Here is an 18,852-nt window from a genome sequence, read left to right as displayed (position 1 = left end):
ACTGTTGGTGGGAATGTAAATTGATACAGCCACTACAGAGAACAGTATGGAGGTTCCTTAAAAACCTAAAAATAGAACTACCATATGACCCAGCAATCCCACTACTGGGTATATACCCTGAGAAAACCATAATTCAAAAAGAGTCATGTACCAAAATGTTCATTGCAACTCTATTTACAATAGTGAGGATATGGAAGCAGCCTAAGTGTCCATCAACAGATGAATGGATAAAGAAGATGTGGCGCATATATATATACATGGCATATTACTCCACCATAAAAAGGAACGAAATTGAGTTATTTGTAGTGAGGTGGATGGACCTAGAATCCATCATGCAGAGTGAAGCAAGTCAGAAAGAGAAAAACAAATACCGTATGCTAATACATATATATGGAATTTTAAAAAGCCATACTGATGAACCTAGTGGCAGGGCAGGAATAAAGATGTAGACATAGAAAACGGATTTGAGGGCACAGGGGAGGGGGCAGGCGATGCTGGGATGAAGTGAAAGAGTAGCACTGACATATATACACTACCAAACGTAAAATGGATGGCTAGTAGGAAGCTGCTGCATAGCACAAGGAGGTCAGCTTGGTGCTTTGTGACGACCTAGAGGGGTGGGATAGGGAGGGTGGGAGGGAGGCTCAAGAGGGAGGGGATATGGGGATATATGTATACATATAGCTGATTCACTTTGTTGTACAGCAGAAACTAACACAACATTGTAAAGCATTTATACTCCAATAAACATGTGAAAAAAAAGAAAATATGGGGCAATCTAAATAAATTATGTAAATTATAGGTTGCGCAGGGATCTGGAGAAAACAATGGCAGTGGTACACAATCCCTGTCATTCAGACAATTCTGCTCTTGGTAACGGTAGGCAGGAGTGTTAGGTATGTGAAAACATGATGCAAGAACACATGCTAACATGTAAAGGAGGCCAGGATTCATCCCTGTGAATGGAGGTGTTCAGAGACATTACTATGCATTCACATGAGGCATATTTGGGAAAAGGGAGATCGCTTTGGCCAAAACAGAGTTAGTAAACCAGAAGCAAACTGTAACTGATCCTAACAAAGTGAACAGTAATGGTGGAAATATCAGCAGAGGCTAAATTATGAGGAGCTTTGAATATTAACTTTAGACTTGCTTATATAGTTACAAACGCTCATGGTATATGTCATTTTTTTCTTTCAACTTTGCATATAAAAGTGATACAAGCTCCTAATGAAAATTGCAATCAGTAATTAAATGTATAAATTTTTAAAAATCTATTTACATTTATTTCTAAGAGGTAGCTGTTTTAATAAAATAGGGTATAGCCTTCCAAACTTTGTCTGTACATACAGATGTACATATGTAAACACATACTTATTTTCTCAACTAAATTGTGTATCTACTCTAAAATCCCTCATAGCTTGCTTTCTTCTTTGACAATCCATCTTGGGAATTTTTCTATGTTAAGCCAGGTAGATTTATCTCTTTTAATAGTTACATAGTATTCTACTTTGCAGATACAGCATTATTGATTCAACCAAGCCCCTGTTGATTGGCATTTGAGTTCACTGATGATTTTGAATAGACAACAAAAACTTTAAAGAAAAGAAACTGTTTAAATATAACCATTAAAATATCTCACATACTAAGAGTGGTAATTGTTCTTTGATTTAGAATAAAACATCCTATTGCACAGATGAGCTGTCCACTCTGAACATCCATACAGACTTGTATAGAATAATGTTAAAAATTTAAAGCAATGTGCCAGAAGATGATTTACAGAAGGAATCTTTAACTTTTTTCTAATCATAGATTTCCTCTAAAAATCAAATCAAAATCTGATTGTAGTATTTTACATTCAACTTCAGGGGCTGAACGTTTGAAATTTATAAGTGGAGAACATCATGTATTATAGAGAGCCAGGACTCCAGATAGCGAAAATAGCTGATTATTGCAAGTGCTTAATTATGGTAGCAACAATTAGAATAAGGGGGAAAAGACTGATGAGATATCAAGGAAAACTATCAATATAGCTTGATAACTAATTGCACAAGAAGAGTAAAGGGGAGTGTATACTCAAAAGCGGTTTCAAGGTTCTGATTTGGGGTGAAATAATGATGGTTTTAATTGTCACTTGACAACTTTTTCACATTAGAAAGAAGATAGAAAGAAAGACAGAAAGACAGGAAAAGGAAGGAAGGGTGGGAGGAAGGGAGGGAGGGAAGGAGGAAGGAAGGGAGGGAGGAAGAAAGAGAAAGAAAGAAAGAAAGAAAGAAAGAAAAAAGAAAGAAAGAAAGAAAGAAAGAAAGAAAGAAAGAAAGAAAGAAAGAAAGTAAAAGAAAGAAAGGAGGGAGGGAGGGAGGGAGGGAGGAAGGAAGGAAGGAAGAAAAGAAAAGAATACCTCTAATGTCACTTGGTCAAGAAAAGTGGGAAAGGTAGTTACATGATTAAGGCAAATTCATATTAAAAGAACCAGGACCCTACAAGAATCTGATACAAAGGGGTAATACTGCTACACTGAACGGAAAGACTTCCCTTCCAAGGAGACACTTTTATTTACCTAAAATATCAAGATGAAATAGAATCCTCTTCTAACAAGTACTGTGAACCATTAGGTTTCAGGGAAGTCAAAGACAGTCCTACAAACAAAACCTGCATTCTTTGAAGGAAGTGTAAACTGAGACAAGCTGAAAAGAAACCATTTCACTGATCTCAGGGTACCAATAATTCACAGGTAATGATCAATAACTGGCCACCCTAGTTGATCTGTAAATCAAAGCTGTACCACACAGCACTCCATTGCTCTTCATCAACATTTTTATACATTATAATGCAACTTTTACTCTGTGCTTTCAATAATCAAATCTGCCGATATGAGATCTGGTTGTAGTTTCTAAGAACAGAAACCCATGGTGGTTCTAAATTATTAAATGCAATTTTAAAATGCAAAAGGTTCATTTTTCTTCATCCAAAAAAACCCTTACCTACCATGTTGATAGCAAAATGGATGGTATTAAAGTTACAAACTAATGATTAAAATCACAAAAGCAGATAGAATGGACCTGATTCTCGTTGTTATGAGGAGAATGTTAAGGAGATGGGGCATGGAGGGCTTTAGAGTTTATGGCTCATCACCATTTGTTGGGAACAAGCAATCAGTAGGATATATGCCTCTGACAAAGATGGGAAACATTTTGAGCCATTATTTTCACCCTCTCTCACAGATGAACGGGATATGAGCAAAGAAGTGTGGACTTGTATATTTTCCAATGACTTACAAATTTAATAAAAAAGAAAGAACATCCATTGATCCTTTTTATGGTCCTAAAGTATGGATGTTCATAGAAAGAATTGTAAGAAATAAAGCATCACATCTTTACTCACTACTTTAACTGCATGCTTCTAACGGCACATTTGTTTGAATCAATTTTTAGACTGCTATTTCTTTTAGTAGTATTTCCCTCCCTCACTAGCAAGATTCACTATGGAAAAATATTAACTATTTCTCAAGCACGTGCTATATTATAGTATGAAAAGTCTCCAAAGGTGTTTTGGGGGGTAGAAATTGGTTTAAACCCAGCATGTCTTATCCTATCCAATTGCTCTTCCTTACCTCCCACTAACTCATAAAGTCAGCAATGAGGTAATAAGAGCTGCACCCAGAAAGCTTTCTCCCAAAACTGTCATTAGGCTATCTAGTAGAGCAGGTCATATGGTACATGTCCTCACATCTTTTGGAGACAACAATTAAAATACCCTCAGAACAAAAGAAATAGGCTTGTGTTTTGAGAGCAATCTTTTGTTTGAGATTAAATTACAGAACCCACCCAGTAAAGGCAATTTCAGTGTAAGCAAACTGAAGTTTGGTGACCTTTTCCAGGTGTCTGAGGTACCACAGGGCACTTCTGATAGCTGGGGCAGGGGGCGGGGGCAGGTCAATGTAATACTGTGATGCTAGAGAACTGTCCACAATACCACCCTTTCTTCTGACACCATCTAAAGAGTCTGGGCATTTCCCTAATCACCCTCACTTTTGACACAAATTACAAGTTCAGAGATCCCCAAGACCACCCGCAAGTTCGATAATTTTCTAGAAAAACTAACAAATATCACTGAAAGCTATTATACTCATGGCTATAGCCTATTACAATGAAAGAATACCAATTAAAATCAGACAAAGGAAAATATGCAATTGGTAGACTTTAGAAGGTCTCCAAACATGGATCATCCAGCTGTCCTTTCCTGGTGAAGTCATGGACAGTGTTAATTCCTCTCATCAATGACGTGTGCTAATAGACATGAAGAATTTGCATTCAGGAAAGCTCACCTAAGCTTTGGTTTCTGGAGTTTTAACTGGAGCTTCGTCACAGACCCAGTTGACTGTCTCCTGGAGGAGTTGGTCGGGGTTATTCTATAAAGACATTATTAAGAAACTGACAAAATTGAAAGATGCACTGTAGATTAAAGGATTATATTCATGTAAATTTATAAAGTTGATAACTGTACTATGATGTGAAAATGTAAGAGGATAACCCTATTCTTAGGAAACACACACTGACATATTTAGGGATAAAGGGTCAAACTATTATACATGTGTAACTTACCCTAAAATAGCTCAAAATATTATGTGCATATGTATATATATAATTACTTACATATATACTCTGTGTGTTTATATAGCTACACATATATACATATATGTGTGTATGTATGTGGTGTGTGTATGTCATGTATATGTGTGTATATATATATATATACACAAAGACATATATATGTTATAACATGTTATAATATATATGTTAGAGAGAGAAAGATGGAGAAAAACAGGAGGAGAGAGAGAGGGAGATAAAGAATAGATGGCAAAGCAAATTGGCTAGAGTGTTAAGACAGGTAAAGCTGGGTAGTCTGTGTAAACAATGGTTTTTCTTCACACTATTTTTATTATTGCAAATTTTGTAAATTTGAAACTACTTTGAAATAGTAAAAAAATAGTGAAAAAAAACTCATCTAAAACTGAACAGAAGACACTGCTCCACTTCCAATCCTGTTTCAAGATGAGGCAACAAAACATTCTTGTATGAGTGAGGCTTTCAGTTGCAGGTAATGCTGAAAACTCAAAGGAGCTCACACACTAAATGGAAATAATAGAGAACAGGAGAAATGTCAGGCACTCTGAATCTATGGATTCCAACTATGTCACACAACTCCATCTCTGTCTTTCTTAAATCAATTTTCCTCTTTGTTATCTTCACCCTTTCAGATACTCGAAATCCTCGTGGTAATAAAGGTGTTCCCCAATGACTCTTAGATTCAAGTGATTCTTACAGCTAGTGATTGCAGCAAAAAGATTCAACATATTTCCTAATAATTCCAGAAGAAATAAAAATTAAAACGAATTCTCTAGGTTTTCAATGGTTTTGCATGTATTAAACACGGAGGATTAAGCACTATGGACAGTGTGTGGTACTCTGATTGGCCAGGTCTGAGTCACATGACCACCTGTGAGCCATGGGGGGTGGGGACTGTGGGTGTCAAGCATGCAGAAACCACCTGATTGAGAGATGGAAGAGTGGTTCCCAAAAGAAAATAAGGAGTTCTGTTACTATACAAGAATATGCAAATAATAAAATAAGAAAATCCCCATGACCACCATTCAATGAACTTTACTATACTATCACACTTCATGTTCCCCTACCTCTTAACACCTTTCCACACAGCAGCATCTTTTGTTGAATCTGAGAAAGAGGTTTTGTATCACAAGGCTGCCCACAGTGAGTGCTCAGGGTCTACTTACACATTCAGTAAAGACCCACTCTGTGAACACAGTAGGCTCGGGGCTATAGGGGTTGGCACTGCAGGAGCTGAGGAGTAGGCCAGCCATTAACTCCACAGGCAGAAGCACTTGAACAGTTCTTCCCGGTGAAATTTATGACATTCACGAATCCACAAGCACTCAGATTTTTCCTCTTACATGGGCAATCTATAAAACCAAACATTCTGGATGAGACCTGCAGGTAGTTTATTTCAATTGAAAGTTGTATTCATTTTAACATGTATTAAATTTATCACACAATGAATGCATAATATATGAATATTTAATGAGCATTCAAAATATATTTAAACTATCAAATATTCATGAATAAATAACCATATACTACCAGAAAAACAGAATACATTTGCCAAGAGAGTTGATATCCTTTATTTGGGGGACTGTGATATTCATCTCAATACTATAAGGATATAAACTGATTTAAACAAAAACAACTTTTTGAACTTAATGTTATCAATGAAAAAAAAATGTTGCCTTCCATATCAGTAAACAAAGGATGTTGCAACCTCAAGCCATTACATTACAGCAGCCTGAGGGTGAGCCCTGAGGGAACTCGGGATAGAAACAGGATGCCTGCCATCTACCAGTCAACTGCTACAGCCACCCCCTGAAGGTGCATCCTGAGGACACTCAGGATGAGAAAGCACAGGACTGGCCCCAGATAGCTGAGATGCATATCAAAGGAATAATCTCAATGAGCCCTGACGTTTGCATGTTCCCATACACAGAAAAGCACTAAATTCCTTAACTTGAGATACCTGGTTTTCTTTAATTAACAGTAATCTTTTCACATTCAAACTGCCTGGTCTTTGTTGCAAAGTCCTGTATATCCTGGCTTCTCCCTTACCTCTTCTGAGCGGTCTCTCAGAGCTATCTGAGATGCTGTGTTCCCAGCTGAAGTCCTCAATTTTGTCCACCAAATAAAACATAATTCTCAACTTTTAGGCTGCACATTTTTTTCAGTTGACAATGTTAACATGACACTTCTGTCAGATAAAAAATGATTTAAAAACAATCCTTGTAGAGTCTATTATTTGCTGGCAGCAAAGCCAAAGACTTGGTTCTCAGCTAACTAGTCCAAAGGAGAATCTAGTAAAATAGCTTTCTAAATGAAGAAGCACCAACTCTAACCTGCAGTGCAATAATGTGTTTCTTCTTTCCACAAGAGAGCACTTAAAATGAAATCTCTACCTAAATGCCAGTCATATGATAAGAGTCACTGGCTTTATAAAAGTAATTGTCCAAATACAAGATAATTTTTTATGTCACTATCCATCCAGAACGAGGGAAACAAAATTATTCCTATCTCCAATTAAAATATTTTTTGTCTCAAACATTTCATATGAAAGTCCACAAAACAACAGGGTGTAAGTGGTAAAAAGATAAATAAATAAAAATAAACAAAAAATTTGTGGTTAAAAAAAAAAGGCAAATTTTCCCACATCACAATTAGAGCCATGTTTAGTTTTCCTCTGTCTGTAACTACAAAATTAAAGTATATATTCCTGCTTTCCTTTTCTCCCTTTTAGCTAAGCTCTGGGGCAGTAAACAGGTATATTTGTGGAACTAGGGAAGTATGGGAAAAAATGACCAATCTTTGATATTTTTCTAGCCAGTTCCCATATCCCATATCCTGAAATTAATATTTCACCTGCTGCTCCGTTCTACATCTCTGCAAGACTTCAGAAAGATGCTCACTGATCACTTCTAGAATGGAGATACAGGGTGAAAAGAGAAGGATAGAAAACGTCTGACAGCTGTGATTTGCTACAAATGGAATGGTGGCTCATCCAGAAGAGATTAAATAATTTCAATTCAATAAATACTTATTTTACTAGACCTATCACTTATATGCTATGTTCAAAGTCCCCTTGTAGCTAAACAATGCATTTGCTCAGGCAAAGGATACCAAGCTACTCTATAACCTGGTTTACTTATTTCATGGGTTGAGTCATAATCTAAAATTATTTTGATTACATAAATATATGTTTGTATCTTCCACACAAGCTATGCCCTGTAAATGCAGAATCTTGTCTGTTTTGTCCTCTCCTTTCCCCTGGGTGCCTGTCACCTAGTGGATGCTCAGTAAATATTTGTTGATTAAATGAAGATAAGGTGTTTAAGAATTAGGGTATACCAATAGCTTTAATAAGTCACCCCCACCTCTCAGTGGCTTAACCCCAAAATAGATTTACTCCTGGGTCACATAAGAGTCCAAAGCAAGTCAGTGGGGATGGTAGATACCGGATCATCCTCAACATACAGCTGCTGATTTTTTTTGTTTTTCAGGAAATGACATCCAGCTGGCAGATGCAGGGGGTGGGGGAGCAGAGAGAGAGAGAGAGAGAGAGTTAAAGGCACTCCCTCTGTTAAATTATCTAGGCAGAAGCAACACATGTCACTTGTGATTTTTATGTAGAAATATAGTGACTGAAACTTGAATAAGGGTTTCTTAGAAATAAAATAACCCAAATTAAAAAAATTGTGTTTTGAAATTGAAACTATATTATTTTTATGCACTCATATATAAGGACTTTTTCAGGCAAGTTTTTGCTCCATTTAAAATAAATTTGATGGAAATTCTCACGGTTCAATGCCCCCCAAAACAATCATACTCTACCTTTTAATATGAGAAGGGTTCTATTTACTGAATACAATTATCCTTTATTAATACAACACTGTTTAATTGCTTATATTATAATCAGCATTTCTGACATAGAATAACACAATAATTTTGTTTCTAATAACAACTTAAAATTACTTTGCATGATTACAGTAGTTTCCCTTATTTATTTCATTATTGGCATCAATTATAAGAAAGGCTCATGGTAAGTCCAATAAAATGTGAATCCTAAATTTCAGAACCTAAACTCCAATATGTTTCAACCATACTGTGGTATTCCTAAAAGGTTTCATATTAAAAAAAGTAAGATAGATTTACAAAGTAATGTTTTAAAGTCCTATAATTTTTAGAGGACACTCACATATTACTTCATATGATCCTTACCAAAAGCTTGGCATATACAGGTGGAACTTTTTTTCATGTGTCCATCTTAAAAATTAGGAAAGTGAGTATGCAGTTGGTCCAGTGACTGAGGTGATCTTCCCCTCTGCTCCCTACCTAAGAATAGGAAATTCTCTCCTCAAGAAAATACAGTTGACCCTGGAACAATGTAGGGGTTAGAGACGCTGACTCCCTGTGCAGTCAAAAATCCACATATAACTTTATGGTCGGCCCTTCTCATCTGTGGTTCTGAATCTGAGGATTCAACCATCCACAGATCATGTAGTACTGTATTACTTATCGAAAAAAAAAATCCATGTATAAGTGGATCTGTGCAGTTCAAACCCAGGTTGTTCAAAGGGCAACTGTAATGTCATTCAGATTCTCTACAACTTGTCATATCCCAAATCTGGTATTCACTGACGAACAACCAAGACTACCAAGAAAAGGAGAATTAGAATAAAAAACAAAACAGAATCAGAATCATAGATGACCTAAACATTAAATTTCATACATATTTTGGTAAATATTATCAAGTTCAAGAAAATAGATGACAAGGTGAAGAATTTAACTTGACAACTAGAAACTATAAACTGATTGAAGTTGAACTGATAGAATTAAAAATTATACGAAATTTAAAACTCGGTAGTGGATTGGACACAGGTAAAGAGAGGTAAGTGAACTGGAAGATAGAGTAGTAACAATATTAAGACTAAAGCACGGGAAACGAAAAGAATAAAAAGGACACAAAAGTGCATTTGAGACATATGGGCCACAGTAAACATTTTTATCATATGTGTAAACTGGAGTCCAAAGAAAAAAGGAGACCGAGATTAGGGTGAAAACAATATTTCAGAAATGTTAACAGCTGAGAGTTCTCTAAAACTAAAAAGAATATATGGAGCCATAAATTCAATAAGCACTAAAAAAACGCAACAAGAACAAATACAAAGAAAACCACACCTAAGATCACCACAGTACAATTCATGAATGGCAAAGAAAAACATGACATCTTAGAAGCAGCCAGACGAAAAAGAGAGAGATTACTTTCAAAGGAACAATAGGATTAAGATTACAGCTTACTTCTCAGTGAAACTGAATGGATACTAGAAAATAATGGAATAACATTTTTAAGTGCTAAAGAAAAGAACTTCCCATTGGGAATTCTAGAGGCAGAGAAAATGTTGTTTGGAAGGAAAGATGAAATAAAGACATTTGCAGACAAAAAAAATTTAGAAAATATTTTCTCATCAGAACTGACTGAATTAAATTATAAAGGGAGACCTGCAGGCAGAAGGAAGATTATCACAGATGAAAATAAGGACTTTATAAAGAATTATGTATAACAGAAAGGATAAATAAGTGGATAAACCTAAATAAAATCTAACCGCACAAAAGAGTAATAATAAAATATATGAAAAATTAGAATGCATTAAAACAAATGGAAGAGGAAAAAGTAGTAAAAGAAATTTAAGATCTCAGCATTGCTTGAGAAGCAGTAAAAGAGCTAATAAGTCATGGTACATGTGTAACTGCTACTTGCAAAAATAACAAGCTAATACAAGGGAAAATGGAATTTGAAGAAATCTCAAAGGAAGAAAGAAGAGCAAAAGGAACATAACAAGGTGGGACAAATAGTAAACAAGGAGTAAACGGTCTATAAGAAAATACATTAACTGTAAATACTCAAATTAAAGGACAAGGATTATTGAAACAAACAAAAAACCTAATTCTATGCCACCTACAAGAGACAAGAGTCAGATTGAAAATGAAAGGATTCAAAAATTATGTCATAACAACAGTAAGCAAAATTGAAGAAGATTTTTTAATGTTAACATAGATTTGAAAGTAAAAAGTATCACTGGCGATAAGGCAGGATAATAAAACCCACTGCTACTTTACAAGGAATATATTATAAATCTAAACTTCAATGCAATATATGAAGGGAAATTCCAAAAATCTAAGTAGAAATAGAAAAATCTGAATTACCTAGATCAGTAACATAGAACCACAGCAACAAATCAGCAGATTATAGGAGATCTGAATACCATCATTAAAAACTTTGGCCTAAATTTACATAAAACACTGAACCAACAATGATGGAATATATATATTACGCAGAAATTTTTAGGTGCGCATGGCACATTTATAAAATTGACTACATTCTGGTTATAAAACAAGACTCCGAATAAGCAAGAAATTTAAAACTATACAACCAATATTTTACCAAATAGTTGGATATTAAAAACATACTTCTGATCATTATGTAGGTCAAAGATAAAGTCGCAATGGGAATTAGAATTTTATTAATTGAATGATAATGAAAATATGCCATAACAAAACCTGTGGGTTGCAAATAAAGCTCTGGTCACAGAGAAGTTTATGTATTCCAATTATACTCTCTAAATGTAAAACGGAAAGGAATAAAGCAACTAGAAGAGAACCTATCACCCTGAGGTAGGCAGCTCCTGAACTGTACCTGGTGGGGAAGGCAGGGCAGAACTTCAGGAGGCCAGCTGGGAGCACGGTGAACCCCATGTCAGGAGCAGTCTCCAAGAAAGAGAATTTAATGTACAAAGGGATGCCTAAAATATATTTAAGAGCTAGCACCCTGACCCCTCTTAAGGATGACTTATGCTGCTGGGGAAAAAATAAGAAGTGCTCGTTGTAGAAGGTGAATAGCTTTATAATTCCCAGGAGAATCTTGGTACCAGGACCACACAATGAAGAACTTGGAGTCCCCGTGGCTAACCCAGCAGAGAGAAAATGAGAAACAGAGATGCGAGAGAAAATAAAGGGAACTCTTGGTGCAATTTGGTGCTGCTGCAGGTCCAAGTCCAGGTATGTGCTCTCTATCTCCACATCTTAAATAAAAGCCACCATGTTCCTCAGTCTTTCAGGTACTTAGAATTTCTCTTTAGAACATGAAAACGGGGTCAGGTTTGCTGTCTGCATCGCTACAGTACAAAATAGAGGCAGGATGTTTGAAATACTTCTCCATCTGGCAGAGGAGGCCTTGAAGCTGTGAGCCACTCGCTGCAAACCAGCAGGACATGAAGGATTCTTGAGAAGATCTGAAGCTACTGGGAGGCCTTTGAGGAGTTAAATCCCATAGTAAATACTGTACCTTCAATGGCCCCTTCTCCCTCTCTGTCCAGTCTTCCTCCACTCCCGTGGGGACCCAAAGGGGTTAAATGAGCACTCTGATGTAATCAATATAGCAAATTACTGGTATCTTCTATGGATTATTGAGATCATAAATGCCCTATATACAGTATTATATAGAAAGCAAGAGAGTTGACGTAATACTTATATAAAACCATGAAGGTGGAACTATCGTTCTTGGTCCTTACCATATAAACACACACACATAGACACACACACACTTAATGGAGATTGAAAATTTACATATTTATTGTTTTCCAAACCAATAGATGCACACCTAAATCTCCAATGATAATGTCTATGATAAGCTTTTCTAGTCAGGGTATCACATGTAGACATAGCAGTTTCAATTCAAAATCAGGCTACCACCTGTTAAATATACAGGAGTCCATGTTTATGAGCCATGATCCATCACTGTTGTGCTAAAGTCATGTAAGAAAATTAAATGGGGATATCCAGGAATCACAACTACTACATTTTTCATATCTTTGACAGTAATACACATCTCTTCAATAATTCCAGAAATGCAGTATTGCTGTTGATTTCAAGCTTGTTGGAATGGGAGACAAGTTCAGTTTAGTTTCGTTTGGCTTTCCTACACAAATTTGAAAAGCAAGACAAGGGATGTTCTATCACTAACTGTGTTTTCCCCACTTATATATCAGGAACGGGATAAATATCCACAAATTTCATTATGAACCAGTGAGCACACTGTGAGTTGGGCTTGGGTCAGAACTCAGTTTACCACCTGACCTCCATATCTCTCATGCTAACAACTTGAGAGGGTATCACTTATGTTTAATAGATGTTATTGATACCTCAGACCACTTATCTAGATGTTTTTGAAGTGTCTGAATGTTACTCCAGGTCAGTGTCAGATTCAATAATTCAGTTGCTGATTCAAGACTCTTATAAGATACACATATGCATGTGCACGTGCACACACACACACACACACACACATCCATTCATTCATCTATCTGTCATCTACCTATCTATATCTATAAATATTTTTTGACATAGCATTAAGTGAAAGAAGTGTGAGAACATTTCCCAGTTTGTGGATTTTCAATTTTCCCTGGTGAAGACTGAGTTGCTATATTTATAGAAGCTTGAGAAGCTGGAGTTACTAGGTCTTCTTAATGATTCATACATTTTATCATAGTAAATATCTTTTAATCCCTGATAGTATTTTTGACTTCTTTTTCTGATATTATTATAACTAAATCCATTTCTTTTTGATCAGTATTCTCCCCTTAGATTCTTTCTGTCACTTATACTTCAGACTTTCTATGTCCTGTTAAATTGGGTATGTCATAAATAAATAATAATAATTGTCTATTTAGCTAAATTAAATCTTACGTTTAATGTATTTATTGTGATTTTAATTTTAACATTTTCTTTCTTAAGAACTTCATTGGATATTTTGCAAATAGATATAGACTTTTTCTTGATTTTGTCTTTATTTTATAAAATATTTTATATAATTTCTTTACATTTAGAACTGAATTTTCAAAAATCACTGGATTTATTGAAAGACATGGTATGTATATCAGTTCTTTTTTTTAGCTGACTTTTATTTATGTTTGACTTCATTTCATCTATAGTTCATATTTGATATTGAGGTCATTTTTTTTTCAATTTAGTTTGTTGAAAGTCTGAGGGCTTAAGTAGAGAATAATTTCCTCTAAAACAGGTTTAAATGTGCTTCTTCTGGGTTCCAAGGAACACTATTAACCTGGGAAACTATCTTGAGCTTAGCTTCAATTCATCAATATATGATTTTTATGATAAGAGATCTACTTCTAATTTGAACTTCAGACCCAAGTGAGATCTGTAATTGCAAACATGCAGGGCATATTATTATTCACCCCCAGCCACAGCATAAAAATATGATTTCTTACAGCCTTCCATTAGTGATAGGCACATTTTTGTACCCTCCTGTTTTAGCCCCCAGTGAGACTCTGCACTTAATATACAGGTGTAAGATTCATCCCCAACTTAGCAAAAGTCCATGATTTAGTCAGTTTTTCCTAAACTGACATTGAATTTGCCTCTAAGACAGTCTCAGATTTCTTTGACTAAAATCACTTCTCTGATTACAAGCCATCTTTTGTTATTTTTATTATTTTGTGTTTTATTTCTTTGGTGGGAGAACTTAATCGCCTGCCTTATCATCTTACAATCTCAGCAATTTATTAACTTTTATGTTATTTTATCCTCTCTCTAGTAATACTGTGGACTGGTATTCTTTTTAAGACCTACTCTAATACACTTATTTATATATTTTGTAAAATGTATGTTTATATTCTTAATATCATTTTTTTTTTCTTTTTAGCACCTTGGTAAAATCCACCATGTACAGACAGGCATAAGGAAGACCAGGAGTTTATTCATCATCAGAAACTCATCCTATTAGAAACACCATGTATTGGATAATTCGATAATATCTAATTGGCCCAATCTGATTCTGTAGCAGATAGAATTCCCTTGGAAACAGACTCTAAGAATATGAGATTTGTATGTAGTAGAGCTATTAATGTGTGTTCTTGGGAACAATATCTGTTAATAATATAGTAAAACAATGTAGGAAGAAATACAACATAGTTCTCCAAAGAAAATACATCTAAAGTTAGTTGAATTTCCTGAATGTCTTGTAATCATGAAAAACTATATATGGAGTCCCTATGATTACTGTACTTACCTATGGGGTAGTACTGCTCTTATATTTCCATCAGTTCTATCAATCTTCATGTCCTAAGCCTTAATACATTTTTTTATCAAGAAATCCAGTAATTTCCTAGTGTCCTCACAGTAGATACGGTTGTTTGCTTAAGCCATAGCATTGCTTCCTTTTACATACAACTCTGATTTTGATTAGATATCAACCTTCCCACAGGCAGCTTGGATATCCATAGGCTGTGGATGACACATTGGAAACCAATAACATGTCATTCAAACATTCTGGTTAAGCTGTCATTCTACTTGTCAGTGATCTTTGTTTTTTTCAGGAATAGAAATGTAGTGAAATTCAGATCACAGAGAATCATAAAGAAATTTGCTTTTGGAAAAATCATTTCTCTGTAATTAGCAATGATTTCCAGAAACATTTCTTCTTCTATCACTGACGTGAAGGAAAATGCAGGTAACCATGATCATTCTTGGCAGTAATTCTACAAGTATGTACAGAACCAATTTTAGGGTGGCATCAATACTGTGGCCAGGAGAGCTGAGAGATAGTAAAACTTGAGCCTTTATAATACTAATGAGCTCCTAAATTGATAAATTCTGAAGATTGTCTTTTTCCTAGACTTCTTCTGTATCAGCCTAATCATAGCAATCATATTTAAGCTGTTTGAATCAGAGTTCCTTGAGTCAGCATCCTAAATGAATAAAATATTTGTGTTAGAAATGGAAATCTGAAAATAACATTCTAAAATATGGAATTGAGTAAAATTGATACAAGGCAATAAGGATAATATTTTTCTGTCACAGGAATCTGAAAATACTAGTTATTCTACAGAAAAGTTCTGTTTAACTATTGCCTATCGTATATTGAGATGTATCAACTTTTGATGATGGCTGAGTCATCCTGAATCCTAGTAGGAAATATTTATGAGATTGAACTAGGTTGAATCTTTTCTTTGGCATTACATAACACCTTAAATATGAGAAAACTTTTGTCTGCAAGTGACTCATAGGAAATCTGAGCCAGAAAAATATGTCTCTGCTAAGAGAGGTCATCTTCACTTATGGATTATAATCAAAACAATTGGAAGTTTAGTAATCAGGGGCCTGGATGATTTAGAAAAGCTAAGGCTTGTAAGAACGATCTCTAAATGTTTGGGAATTTGAGAGAAAATAAGATTAGAACAAAACACTTGTCCCCCCCAAACCTCTTCCAAGCACCTCCTGTAAAGCATTGTGTGACTGATGAAGGGCACAGTCTGATAATTGTGAAGATACAGCTGTCTAAAGCAGCGACATTCGTGCCAGAGGCAGTTGGTTAAATCACCTGGTAACTGAGACCAAGAGGAAAGGAAAGTGTTACATTAAGGTCTCATGGCACAGACAGAGCACAGAGCTTGTTATCATAAACCAGAAACTTCCAGATTCATAGGCCCAAATAATTGCTGATTGTGTATTAGTATTCATGCAGTTAATTGAAAACAAGTAGACTGTATACCTAGTTTTAAAAGAAATGTATACCAAAGTGACGCCAAGCCTGGTTAGAGTATATGATTGCTAAACCTTCTAAAGTAAACACTAGTCCCAAGAATTTTCACCTACAGAAAGTACGTTGCTAAAGTGGTGCAGACCCAGAAAAGAAATTTTACACCGTCCACTCTAAGGTCACAGAGACAACAGACATGGCTATACTCTGAGAGAGGAGAATAAAAGCTCTCTGATTCACAAGCTATGAAAATCACTTCACTGACAGAACAGGAAGTTTTTGTATCCCTGTCCAACATGTAAAGTATATTATAGACAACTGCATATTTTCCCATTGTCCACCTTTACAAAAGGGAGTTCTTTATTGTAATTATCATGCTTTTTACCACTTTGTGTACAGTTAAGGAAGATAAATCACCTTATCACTGGACCATTGGGAGCCATGTCAGAGGACTGAATACTACCCAGAGATCTTGTACTTCAGAATAAATGCAGTAATTGACTTTGGATTTTCTCCCTTTGGGAAGGACTTAAGACATATTTCAAGTGGGCACGAATTTTTTTTAAATGTATTGTAGAATGTGTGGAATGAAAATATGTATGTGGAATAAGTTCTTGGATAGCCAAAGAGCTTGTAATATTGGATTTTAATTGTTGCTTATCCATTTATATTCCATATTCCCCCTTCATTTCTCTACTAGAAACTGAATTCATTTTCCCCAAATATCCGTTTCATTCTATGAAGCTTTATATAACTTAGTAGAGACTGAGTGGGCACTGTTTAGTCTAAACCAATCACAATATTTATCTTTACATCTATCAGTGATTGGTTGGAAAATAGACATGGAATTTACTGAGAATTAAAAGAATTGGGAAGTCAGCTAAGGGCTTCTGGGAAAGTTCTTTGCTCTTCAGTCAAGAATCTAAGAACAGGAATAAGCCTCTAAAACTGATTGCTACTGGCAGTCACCTTGTAACCCTGAGGGCAACCAGTCTTAGCATAAAGCTAATCTGAGGACAAAAGAGATAAAAGACAGATAAAACCAATCACTCTGATGACCTCATTAAGTCATGTATTCAGTGAGCTTAGAAATCTGCTCCAACTTCCAGTTTTATGAGACAATAGATGATCTCATTGTTTTAGCAAGTTTATATAGAATTCCTATTAATTAATCCAAAAGCATTCTAAATAATATAATCATATTCCCCATCTATTCCCTCTGGAAAACCTAGAGGGTGCTTGTGAAGAGATTCTATATAGGACAGTTTTCCAGGGGTATCCACAGTAATTCCATACATCAAGCATCTCTGTGGCCTAGTTTTACAGAAAACTAAGTGCTTTTTACTCCATTCTGTCCTCTTTTATGATAACCCCCTGTAAAACTGGATGGTCTATATATGTCTGTACTCCATTTCTGGACTATTCAGGTACTGAGCCATGTGACTTCAGGTTTCCTTGAAGAGCAAAAAATTACACTGGGTATTTATTTCAGTGTCTGGACAGCTCATGATAAGAATATTCTATTTCATTTTAGTTTTGTCAATAGGGAGGGTTCTGTGCCCAGAGGAGAATGATAATCAAAACAGTATAATGTTTTCTCATGCTTGAGAATACTAATGCTGTTAAATATTTCTCTCAAACACTATGTGTAATGAATGACTGGAATTCAATCCTAGGTATAAACTTTAATTTACTCCATCTTTCCCCAGTTTTTATACTTACATTTTTTATGGTCCTTTGCTTTTGTAATTAATGCCTCTATAAATATTTTTATACAAAATCAGTATTATTCAATAGAATTATTTTTGAATTCCTATCTTAGCAAGATGCTTATGTATTTCAAATTTAGTACTAGGTATTCATTAGTAAATTTGAATCTTCTTATCATGGAGCTTACAAAGTACTGAGGAGAGAGATGCGAAATAAAATCTCACAATAACATATTTTTCTGTGATGAATACTATCCAGAAAACATATAGTATTTTATGAGACTAAGAGTGAAAGAACAAACGTGTTTTCCATTAAGAAAAAATCTGAGAGAGACCTTCAAGATTGCAGAGGAGTAACACGTGGAGATCACCTTCCTCCCTACAAATACATCAAAAGTACTTCCACATGTGGAACAACTCCTACAGAACACCTACTGAATGCTGGCAGAAGACCTCAGACTTCCCAAAAGGCAAGAAAATCCCCATGTACCTGGAGAGGGCAAAGAAGAAAGAAAAACCAGAGACAAAAGAATAGCAATGGAACCTGCACCTCTGGGAGGGAGCTGTGAAGGAGGAAAAGTTTCCACACACTAGGAAGCCACTTCACTGGCAGAGACGGGGGCGGGGTTTGTGTGTGGGAAGTTTCAGAGCCACGGAGGAGAGTGCAGCAATGGGTGCAGAGGGCAACGCAGAGAGATTCCTGCAAAGAGGCTCGGTGCTGACCAGCACTCACCAGCCTGAGACGCTTTGCTCACCCGCCAGGGGACTGGGGACTGGGAGCTGAGGATCGGGGGTCAGATCCCAGGGAGAGGACTGGGGTTGACGGAGTGAAGACAGTGTGAAGGGGTTAGTGCACCACAGCTAGCCGGGAGGGAGTCCAGGAAAATGTCTGGACCTGCCTAATAGGCCAGAAACCATTGTTTCGGGATGCGCGAGGAGAGGCGCTTCCTGCTCTGTGTGCCCACAGACA

The sequence above is a fragment of the Globicephala melas genome, unplaced genomic scaffold (genome assembly GCF_963455315.2).
Source record: "Globicephala melas unplaced genomic scaffold, mGloMel1.2 SCAFFOLD_214, whole genome shotgun sequence".
NCBI lineage: Eukaryota > Metazoa > Chordata > Mammalia > Artiodactyla > Delphinidae > Globicephala > Globicephala melas.
The sequence above is the reverse complement of the archived record's forward strand: the minus strand, read 5'-3'. Positions refer to the sequence as shown.